This window comes from Muntiacus reevesi, chromosome 3 (genome assembly GCF_963930625.1).
Source record: "Muntiacus reevesi chromosome 3, mMunRee1.1, whole genome shotgun sequence".
Lineage (NCBI taxonomy): Eukaryota > Metazoa > Chordata > Mammalia > Artiodactyla > Cervidae > Muntiacus > Muntiacus reevesi.
In genome coordinates, this window is record NC_089251.1 from 58,084,966 (window position 1) to 58,103,404 (window position 18,439).

Consider the following 18,439-nt stretch of genomic DNA (forward strand, 5'->3'; position numbering starts at 1 on the left):
GAATGTTTACAGCATCTGACAACACTTATAGCACAAAGACAGGCAATAAAATGTGAATTAGATGGAGATGAATGTGCCAAGGGAGTGGGGAGAACCCCCAGAGCAGATACACGTGGAAAATAATGGTCTGGAGATAAAGTTTGATGCCTACCAAGGAAAAGACGGTGATGCTGGGAAAGATTGAAGACAGGAGGCAAGGGGGACAACAGAGAATGAGATGGTTGAATGGCATCACCAACTCAATGAACATGAGTCTGAGCATGGTCCAGGAGATGGTGATGGACAGGAAAGCCTGGCATGCTGCAATCCACAAGGCTGCAAAGAGTCAGATATGACTGAGCAACAACAACAAAGCACCCATACTGAGGAAAGGACCCTGACTCCTCCTTTATTTTAAGGGGGAGTAGTCTCCTGAGAACATTCTGGAAAATCTTGGGGGATGCATTTTTGGATTCTGTGCATTTGATACGTGTAAGGTGCCTCCAGCCCATGTCAGGAATGCAACTCAATTTGCACTGCCAAAAGCATTTCTATCACAGGTTCAACATTCCTTGGAAAAAGTCTGTTTTCTATTCCTGCTGTTTGTGCCCCCTCACCCCCTGCCCTGTCTCCTCATTGGCTCCTTCCCAGGAGAAGGAGGAGGGAGGGACCTCTTGGGGCAGGAAGGACAGGCTGTAAAAAGACACATTGCCCTAAGTCAGCTCTGGTCTGGACATCCACACAGGGTTTTAACAGGGAAGGTGTGCAGGCTTCACAACATAAAAGAAGCTCAGAGCCTAAGCCCAGATCCTCCGGCAGACTGTGACTGGCTTTTTAAAAGCCTTATTCATTGGAGAATTCCCTGGTGGTCCAGTGGTTAGGACTTGGGGCACTCTCACTGCCAGGGGCCCAGGTTGGATCCCTGGTCAGGGAACTGAGACCCCAAAAGCCTCATTGTGTGGCCAGAAACAAACAAACAAAAGCCTTATTTATCATAAAGGAGAAGAAGATGAGGTGAGGAAGGCTTTGCTTTGACAACTGAGACAAAATCCAAAATTAAAGAGACACCAATATGCAGATTCTCCAGAATGAGAGTTCACGACAGAGAACGAAGGGCAGTGAGATGGACAGGATGACCAGCTTTGGTGTCAGAGGAGCTGGGGTCAGTTCCTGGAGGGGCTCACATGATAGCTGAGAAACTTCTGGAAGTCACTACTGAGCTGAGAGGCTTCCAGGCTCATCTTGAGTTTCCCCTGCTCCAGGCCCAAATCAGCCGCTTTGCCAAGGAATCAAGGTTTTAATGGAGAGAGAGTCTTGGCCTAGTGGCTCAGACAGTACAGAATCTGCCTACAGTGCCATTAGACCTGAGTTTGATCCCTGGGTTGGGAAGATCCCCTGGAGAAGGAAATGGCAACCCACTCCAGTATTCTTGCCAGGAGATTTCCATGGACAGAGGAGCCTGGTAGGCCACAGTCCATATGGTTGCAAAGAGTCGGACATGACTGAGCGACTAACACTTTCATTCTTAGACTAAAATCTGGGCCCTAACTGTGCTTATTGCTCCTGGGGCATCATTACTTCCCATCCTTTCTGTGGAGAGAGAGAGGTAACTCATTTTCCTAAATCATGGCTGACCACTGATACCTTCAGTTCAAATTCCACACCTCAGCGCTGCAGTAAAGCCAGTCTACCGCCACTGACTGTGGTGAAGTAAAGTGTGGTGTTTATTGTAGGCACCAAGCAAGAAATCCAGGGAGCTAGTGTTAAAACGAAAGGTTTTTTAAAGCTGAGGTGGGGGCGGGGATTGTATCTGATCAGCTCTTGAGCATTCTTCTGACTTGCTGGTGGTGAGGTCATCAAGAATCAGCATTATGACTCTTCTGGTTCCAACCAGTCTGGGGTCTCCATGCTGGTAGGCAGAATAGAGTTAACTTCTCCCACTTGGTGGGGGTTTCAGTATCTGAAAAACAGCTCAAAGGACATGGCTCAGGATGTTATCTGTAGTCCTCGATAACATACTAAAGGTCCTTGACTTTGTTTAATGGCTAAACTATTATATTATTATTTTGTCTTGCTTGTTTTCCTTTCTGCATTTTCTCACTTCTCGGATTAAATGTATTCTTTGTCTAAAATTTTTCTACAGACAAAACTCAGGCATAGACGTAGGCCGGGGGGTGGGCGGTGGGGCCTCTGTTCTGGGAAGGTCCCACAGCGTCCCGCTGGATTACAACACAACACATTATTTTGAGAATCAGCCAAATCATTGTCAATGAACTCGAAAAACTGGAATTGATCATTTAGGAACAGAAATATATTGCTATCTTTTTAAAATAGATACAGGGCATAGACTAGAGAACAGGGAGATTTTCTAGATCAGGAGAGGGTCCAGTAAGTTCTCCTCTGGGATCAGTAATCTTGGCATCAGCTGTGGGGTGTGATTCCAGGACTTTCAAAGATTCCATCAAGAATCAGAGTGAGGGGAGGAGGGAGGAGGGGAGGGAAGATGGAAGGAGAAGGCGCCGGCTCCAGGCGGGAGTCTGATGTTCCAGCATTTTCTGGCTGTGAAGTCCCCTCTGAGACAAGCAGAGTTGCATAAACAGATCTATACTAAATGTGAGGCAGGAGCAGAGAGCCAAGGAGGCAGAGATGCTGGAAAAAACAGGAAGATTTGGGCTGAAATAGAAGCACTCACGCCTCCAGTGCAGAGCTCCTGGGGAAGTCATCAGGCGTGAGAGTCAGCCAGACCCAGTGCAAAGTAGCATGTCAGGTGCGAACCGGTCACACACCTGTGGGGTTAGCTTCCCTTTTCCTGGCCCTGCATGCACACAGTTGTGAGCAGTGGGGACACACTGGGAATTCCACTCTCAACCACCACCTCCTAAGGTGATAGACCTTTACCTCTTTAGCTATTTATTTAACTGTAAATATTCTGATGGGGTATTTAAAGCCATTCTTCTGCCCAGCCAGAGCTGCCTATGTTCCACTCCACTCTGGTTGCTTTCTTTTCTTTTTCTTATTTTTTTGGAATGTAGCCATCAATACTTTGAGGAGGGGGTTATTTTTTTCATTTTTAGTTTTAATTGGGGGATAGTTACTTTACATGGTTGTGTTCTGGTCACTTTGTTTCCCCTGATCTCTCCCCAGATCCCCGTTACACGAGTCAATGCTTCTGTTGACATACAAACTCCACGGGTTCGGCTGAGGAACTAAGGGCTGCTGCATCCCAGGGACGGGAGAGCCTGGTGGGCTGCCGTCTATGGGGTTGCACAGAGTCAGACACAACTGAAGCAACTTAGCAGCAGCAGCAGCTTTCTACTAAGCCCTCTGGCCTTGATGAAACATAGATTTTTAAAAATCAACACAAAATCCAAGACCAGGGAAAAATTGCTCCATGTTCCAAATTGGCCATGCTCCAATGTGGATTGGGGGGAAAAAAAATGGACGAGATACTGGTACACACTTTTTTTGTTGTTGTTCAGTTGCTGAGTTGTGTCCAACTCTTTACAACCCCATGAACTGTAGCATACCAAGCTTCCCTGTCCTTTACCATCTCCTGGAATTTGCTCAAACTCATGTCCATTGAGTCAGTGATGCCATCCAACAATCTCATCCTCTGTCACCCTCTTCTCCTCCTGCCCTCAATCTTTCCCAGCATCAGGGTCCAGAACACTGACAATAGCAACTTCTGGGGAGGATATGGAGCAGCAGGAATCCTCGCTCATGGCTGGGGGGTGGCGGGTGGGCCGGAGGCAAAATGGTGCAGCCACATTAGGAGACAGTCAGACAGTTTCTACAAAGCTAGACAAACTCTTAGTACATTATCCTGCAATCATGCCTAGGTATCTACCCTGCTGATTTGAAAACTTAACTCAAAACCTGTGCACACATGTTTATAGCAGCTTTATTCATAACTGCCAAACCTGGTGGACAAGCTCTTTAGTAGGAGACCGATAAAGAGAGTGTGGTCCACGCAGATAGTGGAATAGCATTCAGAGACTGAAAGAGAAGAGACACTCAAATCACACCACATGGAGGAGGAATCTTAAATGCGTTGTGCTCAGAGAACTGTCCCTGAACATTGGAGGATTATTCACTGTTTTCAGTGTTCTGGCCTGTCACACACACAGACACCCACACTCACACACCACAGTCAGGCGCTGGCACTTCGAGAAGCCAGTTAGTATTATTTGGGGTTTTCTTCCTCCACCCCGCCTGTTTTTGTATGTTTTTTAAATATTTTGTCTATTTATTTCTTTGACTGTGCCAGGTCTTAGCTGTGGCACACAGGACCTTCGATTTTCACTGTGGCATGTGGGATCTAGTTCCCTGACCAGGAATCAAACCCAAGGCCCCTGCACTAGGAATGTAGAATCTTCTTAGCCATTGGACCACCAGGGAAATCTCCATCCCATCCATTTTAAAAAAATATTTATTTACTTTACTTACTTGGCTACTCTGGGTCTTAGTTGCAGCATGTGGAATCTATTTCCCTGACCAGGGATCAAACACAGGCCCCCTGCATTGGAAGTGCAGTCTTAGCCACTAGACCACCAGGGAAGTCCCCCACCTGTTTTCAATGTCCTTCTCCCTTTTCTTCTCTCTTAAACTCCATTTCCATCCCATTTCTTTCATCTTCTTTAAGCCACAGATACCACAGTTTTGATAGTTAAGTTCAAGTGGCATTGCCCAAAAGAGGGGAGGGGGAATTAGCTCATAAATTTACTTCTAATGCTTCTAGACTCAGTAATCTTAACTAGGGCTGGGAGTGTATTTGGGGTGCACTGCTGGTGTTACAGTCACACATTGGTGCAGAGATCCTCCGAGTGGGTCCTGACCAGCGCTGTGGACATTGCCTGGGAACTTGTCAGAAATGCACATTCCCAGGTATGCCCAGACCTGCTGGCCCAGCACTGGGAGGGAGGGGGGCCAGAATCTGAGTCCCAACAAGCTCTCTGGTGATTCTGACCCTCCTCAAGTTTGAGAAGCACTGACTTAGAAGCCCTGATTCTTCCTTACAAGGCTAACTTGCATGGTAGGGTCCCAGCATTAGGAGTGGGTACACTTCAGAATCACTTGGGAACTTAACGCCCTACCAGGGCCTCCCCCTCGGGTTCTGATCCATTGTTGCTGTTCAGTTGCTCAGTTGTGTCCAACTATTAGGAACCCACTTGGACTGCAGCACGTCAGGTTTCCCTGTCCTCCTCTATCTCCCAGAGTTTGCTCAAACTCATGTCCATTGAATCAGTGATGCCATCCAACCATCTCATCTTCTACCATCTCCTTCTCCTCCAGCCCTCAATTTTTCCCAGCACCAGGGTCTTTTCCAGGGAGATGGCTCTTCCCATCAGGTGGCCAAAGTATTGGAGCTTTAGCTTCAGCATTAGTCCTTCCAATGAATATTCAGGACTGATTTTCTTTAAGACTGACTGGCTTGACCTCCTTGCAGTTCAAGGGACTCTCAAGAGTCTTCTCCAATACCACAATTTTGAAAGCATCAATTCTTTGGCATTCAGCCTCCTTTATGGTCCAACTCTCACATCCATACATGACTACTGGAAAAACAATAGCTTTGACTAGACAAACCTTTGTTGGCAAAGTGATGTGTCTGCTTTTTAATACACTGTCTAGGTTTGTCATAGCTTTCCTTCCAAGAAGCAAGCACGTTTTAATTTCATGGTTGCAGTCACTGTCTACAGTGATTTTAGAGCCCCCAAAATAAAGTCTCTCATTGTCTCCATCTTTTCCCTGTCTATTTGCCATGAAGTGATAGGACCGGATGACATCATCTTAGTATGTTACCTGCTTAAAGCTCTGATTGGTTTTGCTGAAAAGCTGGCCCCCTCCTCCTTCCGGACCCTGCTCAGACCTGAGCTGCCAAGAGCCTGCATCCGAACCTTCAGCAGGACTCTTCCAACACCTCAGAGCTTCTGTCTTAGAGGCCTGGGGTGGGGTAAAAATAGTACATTCCTAATGAGTTTCCTCCACATTGATATGGCAGTTCCAGGGAACCACCCTCAGAGCACCGCTGGCCTCACATTCAGACAGGAGCATGTGACACAGAGGGGCCTGGGGACATCGGGCTGGATTTGACCTGAGATGTGGCCAGTCCCCTGCCTGCACCCCAGAGGGCACATGTGGTGTGTTTGCCTGAATAATGGTCCTAAAGATGCCCATGTCCTAAATTCTGCATCCTCTGAATGTTCTCTTATTTGGTAAAAGAGACAGTGCTGTGTGATTAACTCAGGGTTCTTGAGATGGGGGGCGGGGAAAGCTATTGTCCTGGATCCCCAGGATGGGCCCAGTGTGACTTCAAGGGTCCTTCCAAGAGGGGCTCAGAGGGAAGATCACACAGAGATGTGACCGCAGAGTGAGATCCTATGTTAATGGACTAGATTATGGAACATTGAGCCCGGAGCCAAGGAATCCAAGGCACGAAGCTCGGGACACTGTGAAAGGCTGGGAACCCACACTTTGATATTGAAGTAGTGAGACTAATTGAAGACTTCTGGCCCCCAGAACTGTAAGAGAGCAAGTGTGTGTTAAATTAAGCCAGTGAGTTGCGGTAATTTGTTTCAGCAGGCCTATGGGACACACACACACACACACACACACACACAGCATTAAGAGGATCAGAGCTCACAGGTAGGATTTTCCTGTCTCCACCTTTCTCTCCACAGCCCTGGGGTGAGTGGGCAGGCAACACCACAGAGGAGCAAAATGTTGACTGCTCTTCCATTATGAGCTGCAGGCAACTGAGGACTCAGACCTCATCTCTGGGACCTCTCCCTCCCTCCCATGGGTCTTTCTCCATTTTAGTGGTTGCTGTGTTCATGCCTTTTCCTCTCAGGAAAAAGAACAATTGATATTTCACTTTATACTAAAGGGATGAGAATTTAATAAACAGTCCTTTCTGGGAGTACCTAAATTTTTAGAAACAGCCAAACCTCTCCACCTCCATCTCATTTCTAGGTTTCTCTTTGATTGTTGTTGTTCAGTCACTAACTCATGTCCAGCTCTTTGTGACCCCATGGCCTAGCACGCCAGGCTCCCCTGTTCTTCATCTCCCAGAGTTTGCTCAAACTCATGTCCATTGAATTTGTGATGCCATCCAACCATCTCATCCTCTGTCGTCCCTCTTTTCCTCCTGCCCTCAATCTTTCCCAGCGTCAGGGTCTTTCCCAATGAGTCAGCCCTTCGCATCAGCTGGCTAAAGGACTGGAGCTTCAGCTTCAGCATCAGTCCTTCCAGTAAATATTCAGGGTTGATTTCCTTTAGGATTGACTGGTTTGATCTTGCCATCCAAGGAACTGTGAAGAGTCTTCTACAGCACCCCAGTGCCCTTAAATGTCAGATTTTTTATAGGTTCTCTCTTAGGCACTCACTTTCCCACTTCAGGCCACCTCCTTGGGTGAATCTCTCCAGTTATGTGCAGTCAGAGACCTCTGTATACTGACAGTCCCTGAACCATTTCCAGCCTGGTCTCTCTCGAGCTCCACACCTGCAGTGGAGATCTGGCTACCCACTGGGCACTCCTGCTGGGTGTGTCACAGGTTTTTCAACTTCAGCACATCCACCCTCTTTCCCCTCCCTCCATCCCATCCTCCACAACCCATCACCAACTCTTGTCCATTCTTCACCCTGTATTCTGAGGTCTGTGTACATCTCTCTGCCCCTCCCAACACCACCCTGGTCTACCTCCCTCATGTCTCACCTGAAATAGATGAGGGCTTCCTGATCACACTCCTGTGTCTTCATCAGGGGATTCAAGACACAAAAGCTGCTGTGTGCTTATTCACTCAGTCTTGTCCAACTCTTTGAGACCCCATGGACAGTAGCCTGTCAGGTTCCTCTGTCCGTGGGATTCTCCAGGCAAGAATACTGGAATGGGTTGCCATGCCCTCCTCCAGTGGATCTTCCCAACCCAGGGATCGAATCCCAGTCTCACATATTGCAGGTGGATTCTTTACCGTCTGAGCTACCAGGGAAGCTGCAGTGATTCTTAAAACTTATTTTCTATTTATTTATCCCTTTTTACAATAGTGGATAAGTTGTGATGTGCACAACCAAACTTGAAAATGTGCAGAATGACATCTCTGAACATGACAATTGCTTTAAATTCCTTAAGACTTATGAGGGGCACTTTTCTGGTGGCTCAGTGGTTAGGACTCCATGCTTCCAATGTGGGGAGCACAGGCTCAATCCTTGGTCAGGGAGCTAAGATACCACATGCTGTTTGGCACAGCCAAAAAATAAAAATAAATAAAATGACAATAAGAATAATATAACAATTTTTTAAAAGAAATACTTTTTTTTTTAAGACTCATGGGAGGAGCATCTCTCACAGGCCATGTCCACTTGCTAGCATAGTCTATAGGTTTCATTTCCATCCCACAAAGAGGTCTCTTGTTAAGGTTTTTGTTGTTGTTTCGGGCTTTTTGGGTGTGTGTGTATGTGTGTTTGTAGTAGAATCTTCATGGCGGAAGTGCACTACAGCTTCTACAGGAACTCCTGGTAATAACAAGAGTCTGGCTGAAGCCCCCTCTCCACCCTCACCCTCCCACCCTCACCCATCACATTTGGGCTCTGTTGGTAGCAGTGAAGGTCACCGTGTTCACAGCCCTGGTTTGGTTCACCCCAGCTGGAACTTTGATGACCCTGCCACCCATGTTTATTTATTGATTATAGTCCTGTCCCCACTTTTCTCCTCTTGAGTCTCTGCTCTGGTTGTTTTTGTGGGTTTTTGTCTCTTGGCTCCCAACCACTACCTTGATGACGAGGTTCGTGGTTGGCTGAGTTTATTTATTCACTGATCTTCACCATGAGTTCTCTCGTGTTTTTCTCCCCTGAGCTGGTCCTGGAGGAGAGGAATATGTGGAGCCCCACCCACACATCCAAGCTCTCCTCCCATGACACCCTTGTTTCTTGACCTCCACCCCCCTCCCCAACCCCTGGATACCAGAATCATCTCCCCAGCCTGGTGGGATCAGCCCTCCCAATACAGCTCCTAGCAAGTCTGGCCAGGTCCTTTTTGCACAGACTTTCCAGCCCCTGGCAGCCAAGCTCAGCTAGTGTCCAGCTATTTCCTTCAAACTCTGATCACACCATGGACAACCAGTGGTCCTAAAGAGGGATGACCAAGAGTGACCAAGCCTGTGGCCCTCCAGCTGTTTCATCACAGGACAGGAAGGGTCAGTGGACAAGAAGCCCAAGGAAATGAGTCTGGCCAACGTTTTGGCACTGGAAGGGGCAATCTAAGGGACTAATCTTCACCAGACAGTCTCTTTCTCCTCCTTCATCTCTGCCATTTTCATCCTGATAACAGATTCAGATGACAGTCAGATCCATGGCATTTACCAAAAGACACGTGACTTTCTTGAAGGAGAGTGGTCCCTTTAACAGTACATTTGAGAGCTTAAAAGAATAATCCTGGGGGACTTCCCTGGTGGTGCAGTGGTTAAGACCCCGCACTCCCAATGCAAGGGACTCAGGTCCTGGTCTGAGAACTAAGAACCCACATCCCTCGGCCAAAAAAAAAAAAAAAAAGAGGATTCCTGGAAGTGACTGTTTTACATTCTAAAGAATTTGCTATTCTTATTTGATCTGGAGTTGATTCTATCAATGAACAAACTTTAAATCCTCCTGTTTCTACAGGCAGGAAGATGGCTTATCTGCAAAGCATAGCCTGCATACCTTTAATCATTGATGTTTAAGTATTCTCCTGAGTGTTTGAGCATCTAATGAGCTTGAGGAAGTGAGAGGGGCTGCCTTGTTGGAAGTAATGAGACATGCAGGGCAGAGTATGAATGACTGAATCTTCTTTATGGGGATCTTCACATGTTTGCCATCATTAGGAATTTTGATGAAGGAAAAAGAGCTGACCCAGAAAAAAAAAATGCACATCTAAGCTTTGTAAAGATAATTAGTTTCATTGGAATTCCATTGTCAGTAGTATTTAATTGAAGTCCTTTTCACCAAAGTATTTGACTATGTATCTTGCGTCAACTAAATATCTAGTTGGTTTAGGTATTAGATTTCATGGTATTGAAGCAGTTTCTTTTAAACAGAGCAGTTTGGGGACCAATGTGTTTTTCTCTGAAATTTCACCAAAGTTATTTAAGTCACCCTTCATACCAGAGGCAGACATGTCCCCCCCACCTTGATGATTTAGTTGCTAAGTTGTGTCTGACTCTTTCGAGACCCCGACTATAGCCTGCCAGCCTGCTTTGTCCATGGGATTCTCCAGGCAAGAATACTGGAGTGGGTTGCCATTTCCCCATCCAGGGAATCTTCCCGACCAAGGGATCAAACCAGGGTCTCCTGCATTGCAGGCGAATTCTTTACTGACTTAGTCACCAGGGAAGCCCACCCCTTACCCTTAAAGAGCTTCAAAACTATGACTTCGAAACTATGTATAGTTTTACCTATACATTCTTTGAGCTGCTTGTAGCTGCAAGGAAATATTTAACCCCTAGAACTCAATTTTCTTGCAGAGTATTGGAATACTTCTGGCTCTCTTTCATGCTGTGCAAAATACGACTTGATCTGTATAAAAACCAGTTAATATAAGAAATCAAAATGCTTGGTATAATCACCACAGCTGTGTGTCCTTGGGATCTTAGAGGAGATGGAACCAATCATTATATCCAAGTCCAATTTTAAAAAAATTTTTATTGGAGTAAAGTTGATTTGCAATGTTGTGTTAGTTTTGAGGACCTAAATCCAATCTTGGAAACAGGGGTCTGGGGGTATGTGAGTTGCTAGAAAGATGTCCCCCTTCCCAGAGAGGCACAAAATGCTTTAATGTTAAAATTACATGAAGGCCCCACCATTCAATGAGGAGCCTTTTTGCTTCTCACTGATGAGACAGGCTCCATCCTCTGGCTGGCAGCCTCTGCACTGTCGGCTGCCTGGAGTCAGAGCATCTGAATCCTCTGAGATGTCAGCCTTGTAGGGGTGAGTCAGGAAGTGCAGAGTGGTTTTTGCCCAAGTGTAACAACGTGAACCCTGACAGAGAACGTGCTATGGGAGGGTTCAGGGTTGAGTCAGGAGCAGCCTGTCTCTGGAAATTTCTGTGCATTGGGTCACTTTGGGTCTTAAGTGCTAACTCAGCCAGGGCTTGGACTGGTTGGAAAGACTATGTGGTATCACGCAGGCCCAGGAAGGTCATGGACCCAGCTGAGATGTGGATGGCTGTGTGTCCCCCATCTCCCTCCACGGCTGCAGGCACATGCTCCACGTGGCTTACATGGGAGTTAAAACTACCTCCCTCAATCAGATACTTGTGCTCTCCTCCGAGGTGGCCTGCTCTCAGGCCTCAGCTGGTGAACCCAGGAGTGGGCAGCAGCTTAGAGTCTGTTCTGGAGTGATGTGTGCTGGACACAGAGCTGCACGCATTCCTCAGGCCCCTTTGAACCCACACTAAACAATGTGCTGCTGCTTTGACTTCAATTTCGCCCCAGTGCAGACAGGAGAAAAAATGGATGTGATTATCCTCTAGTTTCGGGCTTGGACAGTCAGGAGAAGCAGGGGAAAGTTATATGTGAGTGACTCAGAAGGTATTTGTCTTTCTCTGACTTAGTTCACTTAGCGTGATCATCTCCAGGCCCACCCATGATGCTATGGCAGATACACAACTGTGTATACAATAAAAAACAAGGTCCTACCATATAGCACAGGGAACTATATTCAACAGCTTGTAGTAAACCAGAATGGAAAAGAGTATGAAAAAGAATGGATAGAGGTATGTGCATAACTGAATCACTTGGCTGTTCACCAGAAATTAGCAGGACTTTGTAAGTCAACTGTACTTTAATGAAAATATTTAAAAATAACTCAGGTGGCATGATAAGGAGTGGGGCTCTAATAAAGACTTTCTGTCCAGTGACTGGTGCCTGGGTTACTGGATGGAGGACGGTCACAGCATGGTCACACCCACCATGGTCTTGCAGGGGGTCATCTGATGGCTGTGCCTTGTGAATGTTGTTGCTCCCACGTGGGGCAGGGCCCTTCAAGGAGAAACATGAATAGTGAATAAGGGTCACTGGGGTCCATCCCTGTGACAAGCCCCTTCTCCTCCCCACCGCCGGTCCTGGAGCCACCCCAGCACCCAGGGCCACCCCACCCCTTCCTGCGCCTGCAGGCAGCTCTGCAAGGGCCAGGTCCTACTGGGCAGTAAACAGTGACTCAGGGTACACATCCCCAGCTTGGAGGGTCTGACGAATGAAATACAAAAATGACTTTAAGCTGCCTTCCTCCTGGCCTGCAACGCACACACACAGGGGAGAAAAAACAGAGCAAAGACCAAATCTCCCAAAGGAAATAGCCAAATGAGTTCAAACTAACATCCCAAGATGATATAAATAGCTTTATACCCATCAAAGGTAAAAGGAAATTTCCTGTGTAAATATCTCAGGTGACAAGGTTCTTGAGTAGAATCTTAAGATGGAGGGACAAGATTTGGCAGAAAGACTTGACCCTCACCCCAAATCACGAGTTTAAAATAAAGAACTCCATGTGAAGGTGTTGATAAGCCATCAATCACTTACATAAAGCTTTATCATTCTTGTTCCTAACAATAATAACCTTGATGATTTGAGGACCTTAAAATGCCCATTGAGATAGCTTTCAAACAACTGCAAAATCTACCTACGGTCCGCTGCTCCTGACATTTTACTGTGTGTCCTGCTTCCCTCGCTAGATTGACAGTGTCTTGAGGACTGGACTCTGCCCCCACACATCCCTACGCAGGGCACCCAGCACGGGCTCTTGTCTCTGGGCCGTCTGAGGATGCATAGGGACCAGAGGAGTATCAGAGCCCGGGTTGAGTCAGCCAACTGACTAACTGGCAAGTCACAGCCTCTGAGCCCCAGGTTCCTGATCTGTAAAAGGGGGAAGGGTCACTCCTGCAAGCCCCGCAGGTCCTGGGAAGGACTTGGGAATCAGAAAACAATGTTTAGTTGTAGGTTCTGTTTCCAAGGGTGGCCCTTTATGCCTAACAGGTGTCTACACCCTCGCAGGGGACAGAGGCTTGCCCGTGATGGTACCATGGCTTCTTCTCCGTGTCTTTGAATGGTGGATATCATACTGCTATCACCTAATCAAGAACATTTGTATTTGAGCGGAGCATCTTGAAAGTATGCTACCTTAGCAGAAGGAATGAATCCTGGATGCTCACGTGAGGGCTGGAGGGAGCTGGTGTGAATCACATTTTCAATCTACCCATAAGGTACTAGGGCTTCCCTGCTGGCTCAGTGGTGTAGGATCCACCTGGCAATAAGGAGACACAGGAGACACACGTTTCATCCCTGGATCCGGAGCATCCCCTGGCAGAGGAGATGGCAACCCACTCCAGTATTCTTGCCTGGAAAACCCCATGGACAGAGGAGCTGGTGGGTTACCTTCCACGGAGTCATAAAGAGTAGGACACAACCGAGTGACTAAACACATACACATATAAGGCACCTACGTGGCTGTCTTAAAGTTCTGTGCTCAGTAATTCACAGCATCAACAATGAAATGAAATAACAGCAAGAACAAAAGGAAATTGGAAGAGCCCCAGCGGCCTGGGGAAGCTCTGTGGGCCATGTGGTGACAATGTTCTAATTGGGCCCCAAAGAGACCCCAGCAGTGCTCAGTCACTGCTGACCCCTTGTGTGGCCACAAGGCCACAGCAAGTTCTTGTCCCATCACTCTGGGATTCAGGGTGTCTCTGTCGAAAGTGACAAGACTATTTTGAGTCATTTCTTAAGGAATGTCACACTGGCTGATGGTCCTGTGGGTCCTGTGGCCCCTGCCTCATCTGGGCCCAGTCCCTGGACACCCACTATGAGGCCTGGTATCCTGAGGACCAGGTGTAGAGAGCAAGCCCCTGGCTTCGGTCTTGGTTCCCAAGGCTGGGATCCCTCCTGCCTGGAGCAGCTCGCCCACATGATGATGCTCCCACAATGACACCATCCTTTGCATCCAGGTCATCGAGCCACTGCTCTGGTTTTATACTGAGAACGTGTGTGCTCCCTTCTCCATGGGACAAAGGACTTCAGGCAAAGTGCAGGGGGCTTGCTCCACCGTGGGCAGCTGGGCTACACTCCACCTCAGTGATCTGCTCCAGGTCTCTGGGGTCTCCTCAGCTTTGGTTAAAATGCTGCAAATTTAATGTAGGAAGAGACTGGAAACTGGCCCCGTTTAATGTGCAAATCTGTTTCAGTAGCGCCATCTCTTTTTCACCAGAGGCCCTTTAGGGATCTGAAGTCCATTTCGTCAAGATGTTGACTGTCTTTATACCAGGGCTGGGGATCTCGGTTCACCTTCACTAAGGACCATGTGGCCCGATGGGTCCATCACTAAGGTCCACATTCTCCTATGTTCATCTTCACCAAGAACCACGTGGCCTGAGTGGCCCCACCACTAAAGATCACATCCTCCTGAGGGGACCCATCACTAAAGACCACATCTGTCTATGAGGCACCATCATTAAGGTCCACGTCCCCCTGAGGGGCCCCATCACTAAGGATCATGTGGCCTTTGGAGCACCATCACTAAGGACCACGTCCACCAGAGGGGTACCATCATGAAGGACCATGTCCTCTTGAGGGGTCCTATCACTAAGGTCCACATCCTACCATCACTAAGCACATGTCCTCCTGAGGGGCCCCATTGCTAAGACCACATCTCTTTGTGTGGGGTCCTTGGCCCCTCCAGAACCCTGCTCAACGAGCCTTCCCGGGAGCTGAGATGTGCATAATGAGGACTCTGTCCTTCTCAGTATTTTTTTAGGCTGAAAGGAAACTTCCCTGCATTCCCTGCCTTTGGCTTCAGTTAGCTGTTTGAAATGGCAAAAGTTATTAAAATTCCAATGTGGGAATTCGCTTAATAAACAGGAAGGGAGTTTTTAGGACCCACCACTGAGCATGCAGATTAACCCTGCTGATGCCAGTCCTGGGGTGTTGGCAGTTTCTACGCTGGCCATGGAGGAGGGTCTCTACTCAGGGGGCTTTCCTTATACTGTTCCTGGGCTGTTATGAGCTTTTGTTATACATAACATGTACTTTTTTAATAGCAAACTTAAAATAGAAACATATGAAATGATCTCATTTATACAAGACCTGTGTAACTACAGATTCACCTCTCAATGGCAACATTTATTCATTCGCCAAATATTTATTGGATGTCAGTTTTACAGGGAAATAAAGAAAACAAACAACTTGAAGAGGTCAAAGAGAAATAAAGCAGAAGGAAGAAACCTTGAGGAGGAAAATACGCCTGGAGGAACTCAGAGAGCAGTATGCTCCTGGTCCCAAGAGGGAAGCAGGAGAGACTTCCTGGAGGAGGTAGCATCTGAGCTTGGCCTTGAGAAGTGGGGAAGGCAGTGGATTAAAGATGGCCACACATTCTTTGACATCTTCCCACGGAGAAATGGCACCTTTGACCCTTCCCTGAATTTCCCCAGGTGGTGGGCTCTGTGACTGCTCCCATCAAGAGAACGTGGTGGCATTGATGTGGGTCGGTTTCCAGGCCAAGCCCTTAAGGTGTCAGCTGCTTCCTCTTCTTGTCTTTTGGAACAGCTGATCTTAGAATGCCCTCTCTGGGAGTCCTGAGCCTCCCTGCTGGACCTACCTAAGGCCCCCATGCTGGACAGGCCACATGTAGGCATGTCAGTGGAGCAGAGGCTGAAGGTGGCAGGTGGGTTTTGGTGGGGATGGGGACCCAGAAAGCACCCTGAGTATTGCTTGCATCAGCATCCCCCAGAAAAACAAAGACCCCTGAGCTCCACTCAGGACAAAATGGATCAGAATCCCAAGGAATGTAGCCCAGGAACCTGCCTTAATAAGCACCTTGGGACTTTTAGGCCCAGTCTGAGGAACAATGGAATGAGGAATAGACCAGCCTGAGTAGAAGGAAGAAGGGGACGGTGGATTTAAGTAAATAGGAAGAAAAGGACTTTTCGAAGTGCTTCATTTCATAAGCAAATGCAGTTGAACAAGTAAACAAACAGAAAGGAAGGTGGATGTTGGAATAGGCACAGCATCTCCAGCTGGGCACTTGAGCTTGGCAGACCCCAGAAAGGTGGTGGTGGGGAGGGGGTCCTGCTGCTGACAGGGCTATCTCCCTGTGAATGAATATGGGGGATTTCATCACACATCACACCTGAGTCTCTTACTGAAGCAGCAGTTAAGGCTCCTGGGGCCATCAAAGTCACCTTCCCTCCCCTCCCCTCCTCTACAAGGGAATCCTTCTGTGAGAAAGGGAGAGAGCCGAGTCAGGAGGACCCAAGCAATCAAAGACCTGGCACCGATAGAAACAGATAAAAGACAGAGAGACAGGAGGATGCAGGGCTCTGAGCACTGTTATTCATGTTAATAAACGGTACTAATGACATGTAAGGCAGACGTGAACATGGGAGCCAAAGACACATCACTCCGGAAGACTTTATAGGAATGTCCACTGAGCATCTTGAGAAACAGATATTGATAAGGATTGAACTGAATTAAATCTGATTCACTTGACAGTAATGAATCTGATCCTCTTAATCATTAGTGTCTTCCTACCAGTAACCAAAAGTGCTTATTTTGAGGTTGTTGTTGTTGTTTTTCCTCTTTAAGGAAGTGAAAATAAAATACCAATGAAGTGTTTTTAAAAGAGGATTACCTACCTAAGTGACTGCCCTGGCATTCCAGTGGTTAAGACTTCACCTTTCAATGCAGGGGGTGTGGGTTCGATCCCTGGTTGGGGAGCTAAGATTCCACATGCATCAAGGCCAAAAAACCCAAAACATTAAAACAGGAGCAATACTGTAACAAATTCAGTAAAGACTTTAAATAATCTTCCCCCCTCAAAACAAGAGGATTGCCTCAAATTAAACTATTAAGCTGTATGTGGGGGTGAGAAGCTGGGAGGAACATCGTTTCCTGCAGAGCTGGGAAGGTAGCAACTGCCGGGAGTCAACACATGAGACCCTACCCATAACAAGGCAATAAGGGAGAAAACCCGATGGGCAAGGCGGATCAGGTTTTCAGGGGTTTCGAAAAGGCCAGCTCACGAGATCCCACCCATGACAAGGTCACGAGGAGAAAGCCTGACAGGCAAGGCAGATCAGGTTTTCAGGGATTTCGAAAAGCTGCCCCTGGCGCTCACCTTAAAGATGATATCTGTCTTTCTGATGCCTGCCTCAATGGACTACTCCCTAATTTCTGTGACACAGGCAGGAAGGCCTTCCCCGATCTGTTCCCAAATAAGAATCAATTTAGAACTTTAATCAATAAGTTTCCCAGGTGGTGGTATTTTATGAGATTATCCAGGGTGAAAGGAGTGTTTTAATTTAAACTCCTTTGCTGGTAGTTTGTTAGCCAAAGGCATTTATGCCCTTGGTACTAATATGCATGATTGCTTATAATATCCTAATCATAAAATAGCATAAAGAACCAATTATATAAAAGCCCTAATAGATATAGAGCCCTTTTAAGGGGTAAAGGAGTCTTATTAGAAAACATAAGAAAAATTATTCTATAGGTGGTTATTGGGTTGCGATTTGCTTGCTGTGTTTTGCTTGCTGTGTTATGCTTGCTGTATTTTTGCCTTTAATGTGCTAAGGTTGTGTTGTAAAAACCATTGTTAATAGAGTTAAAGATCTAGAGAAATAAGAACTTAGCCCTAGTGTGGTAACAATGAGATGGTTGTTAATTGTCAGTCAGGAGTGCTAAGCAGAAGCTGCCTCACCAAAGTCGCAGAGTCAGTATGGGGTAAACTTCTTAGATAAACGCAACTGACAACTTTTGCAGAAACATTAACTTTTTTATTAACAAGGATATAATTCTACTCTGTACTATTTCCCTATGAGACCACCATTCAGTTAAGGTCACCATAAAAATGGAAAACAGGTTTACATTCACCTGACGTGCATAAAATGTTAATGCCCCCAAGGCCAGAAGATCATGTGCTAAGAATTACTATAGAATTAGAAAGCAAAAACATCCTGCTTTTCCTAAAAAACAAAATGATGTAATACTAATCCTGTGTAATCATGAGTAAGCATCTTGTACCTTGAAAATGTTCTGTGAAAGGGTATAAAACCGGTTGTCAAAAAGTAAAACACAGACTTGGCCCTATCAAGGCTAGTCTCACGTGTCCTCTCTCTCTCACCGACGCCGTTCATCCTGAGGGTACCCCCTGGATCCTGCCGAGGCTGAACCCCGGCAAGCAACATCTCTATTGTGAAGTTATATATTTGATCTGCACACCTTTCTGTATTATATTGTTGTTTAGTCCTTGTTCAGACTCTTTTCAATCCCATGGACTGTAGCCCACCAGGCTCCTCTGTTCATGGGATTCTCCAGACAAGAATACTGGAACCAGTTGCCATTTCCTTATCCAGGGGATCTTCCCATCCTAGAGGTCGAATCCGCCTCTCTTCTGCATTGGCAGTCGGATTCTTTACCTGGTGAGCCACTGGTACAAGTACAGGGTG

At 46.9% G+C, this 18,439-nt stretch overlaps 1 non-coding gene across 1 annotated transcript; it reads left to right on the top strand.

Annotated features, from left to right (window-relative positions):
- Positions 1–838: 838 nt before the first annotated feature.
- Positions 839–913, top strand: TRNAE-CUC (transfer RNA glutamic acid (anticodon CUC)). The gene has a single exon. It is a non-coding gene; the product is annotated as a tRNA-Glu (tRNA).
- Positions 914–18,439: the final 17,526 nt, after the last annotated feature.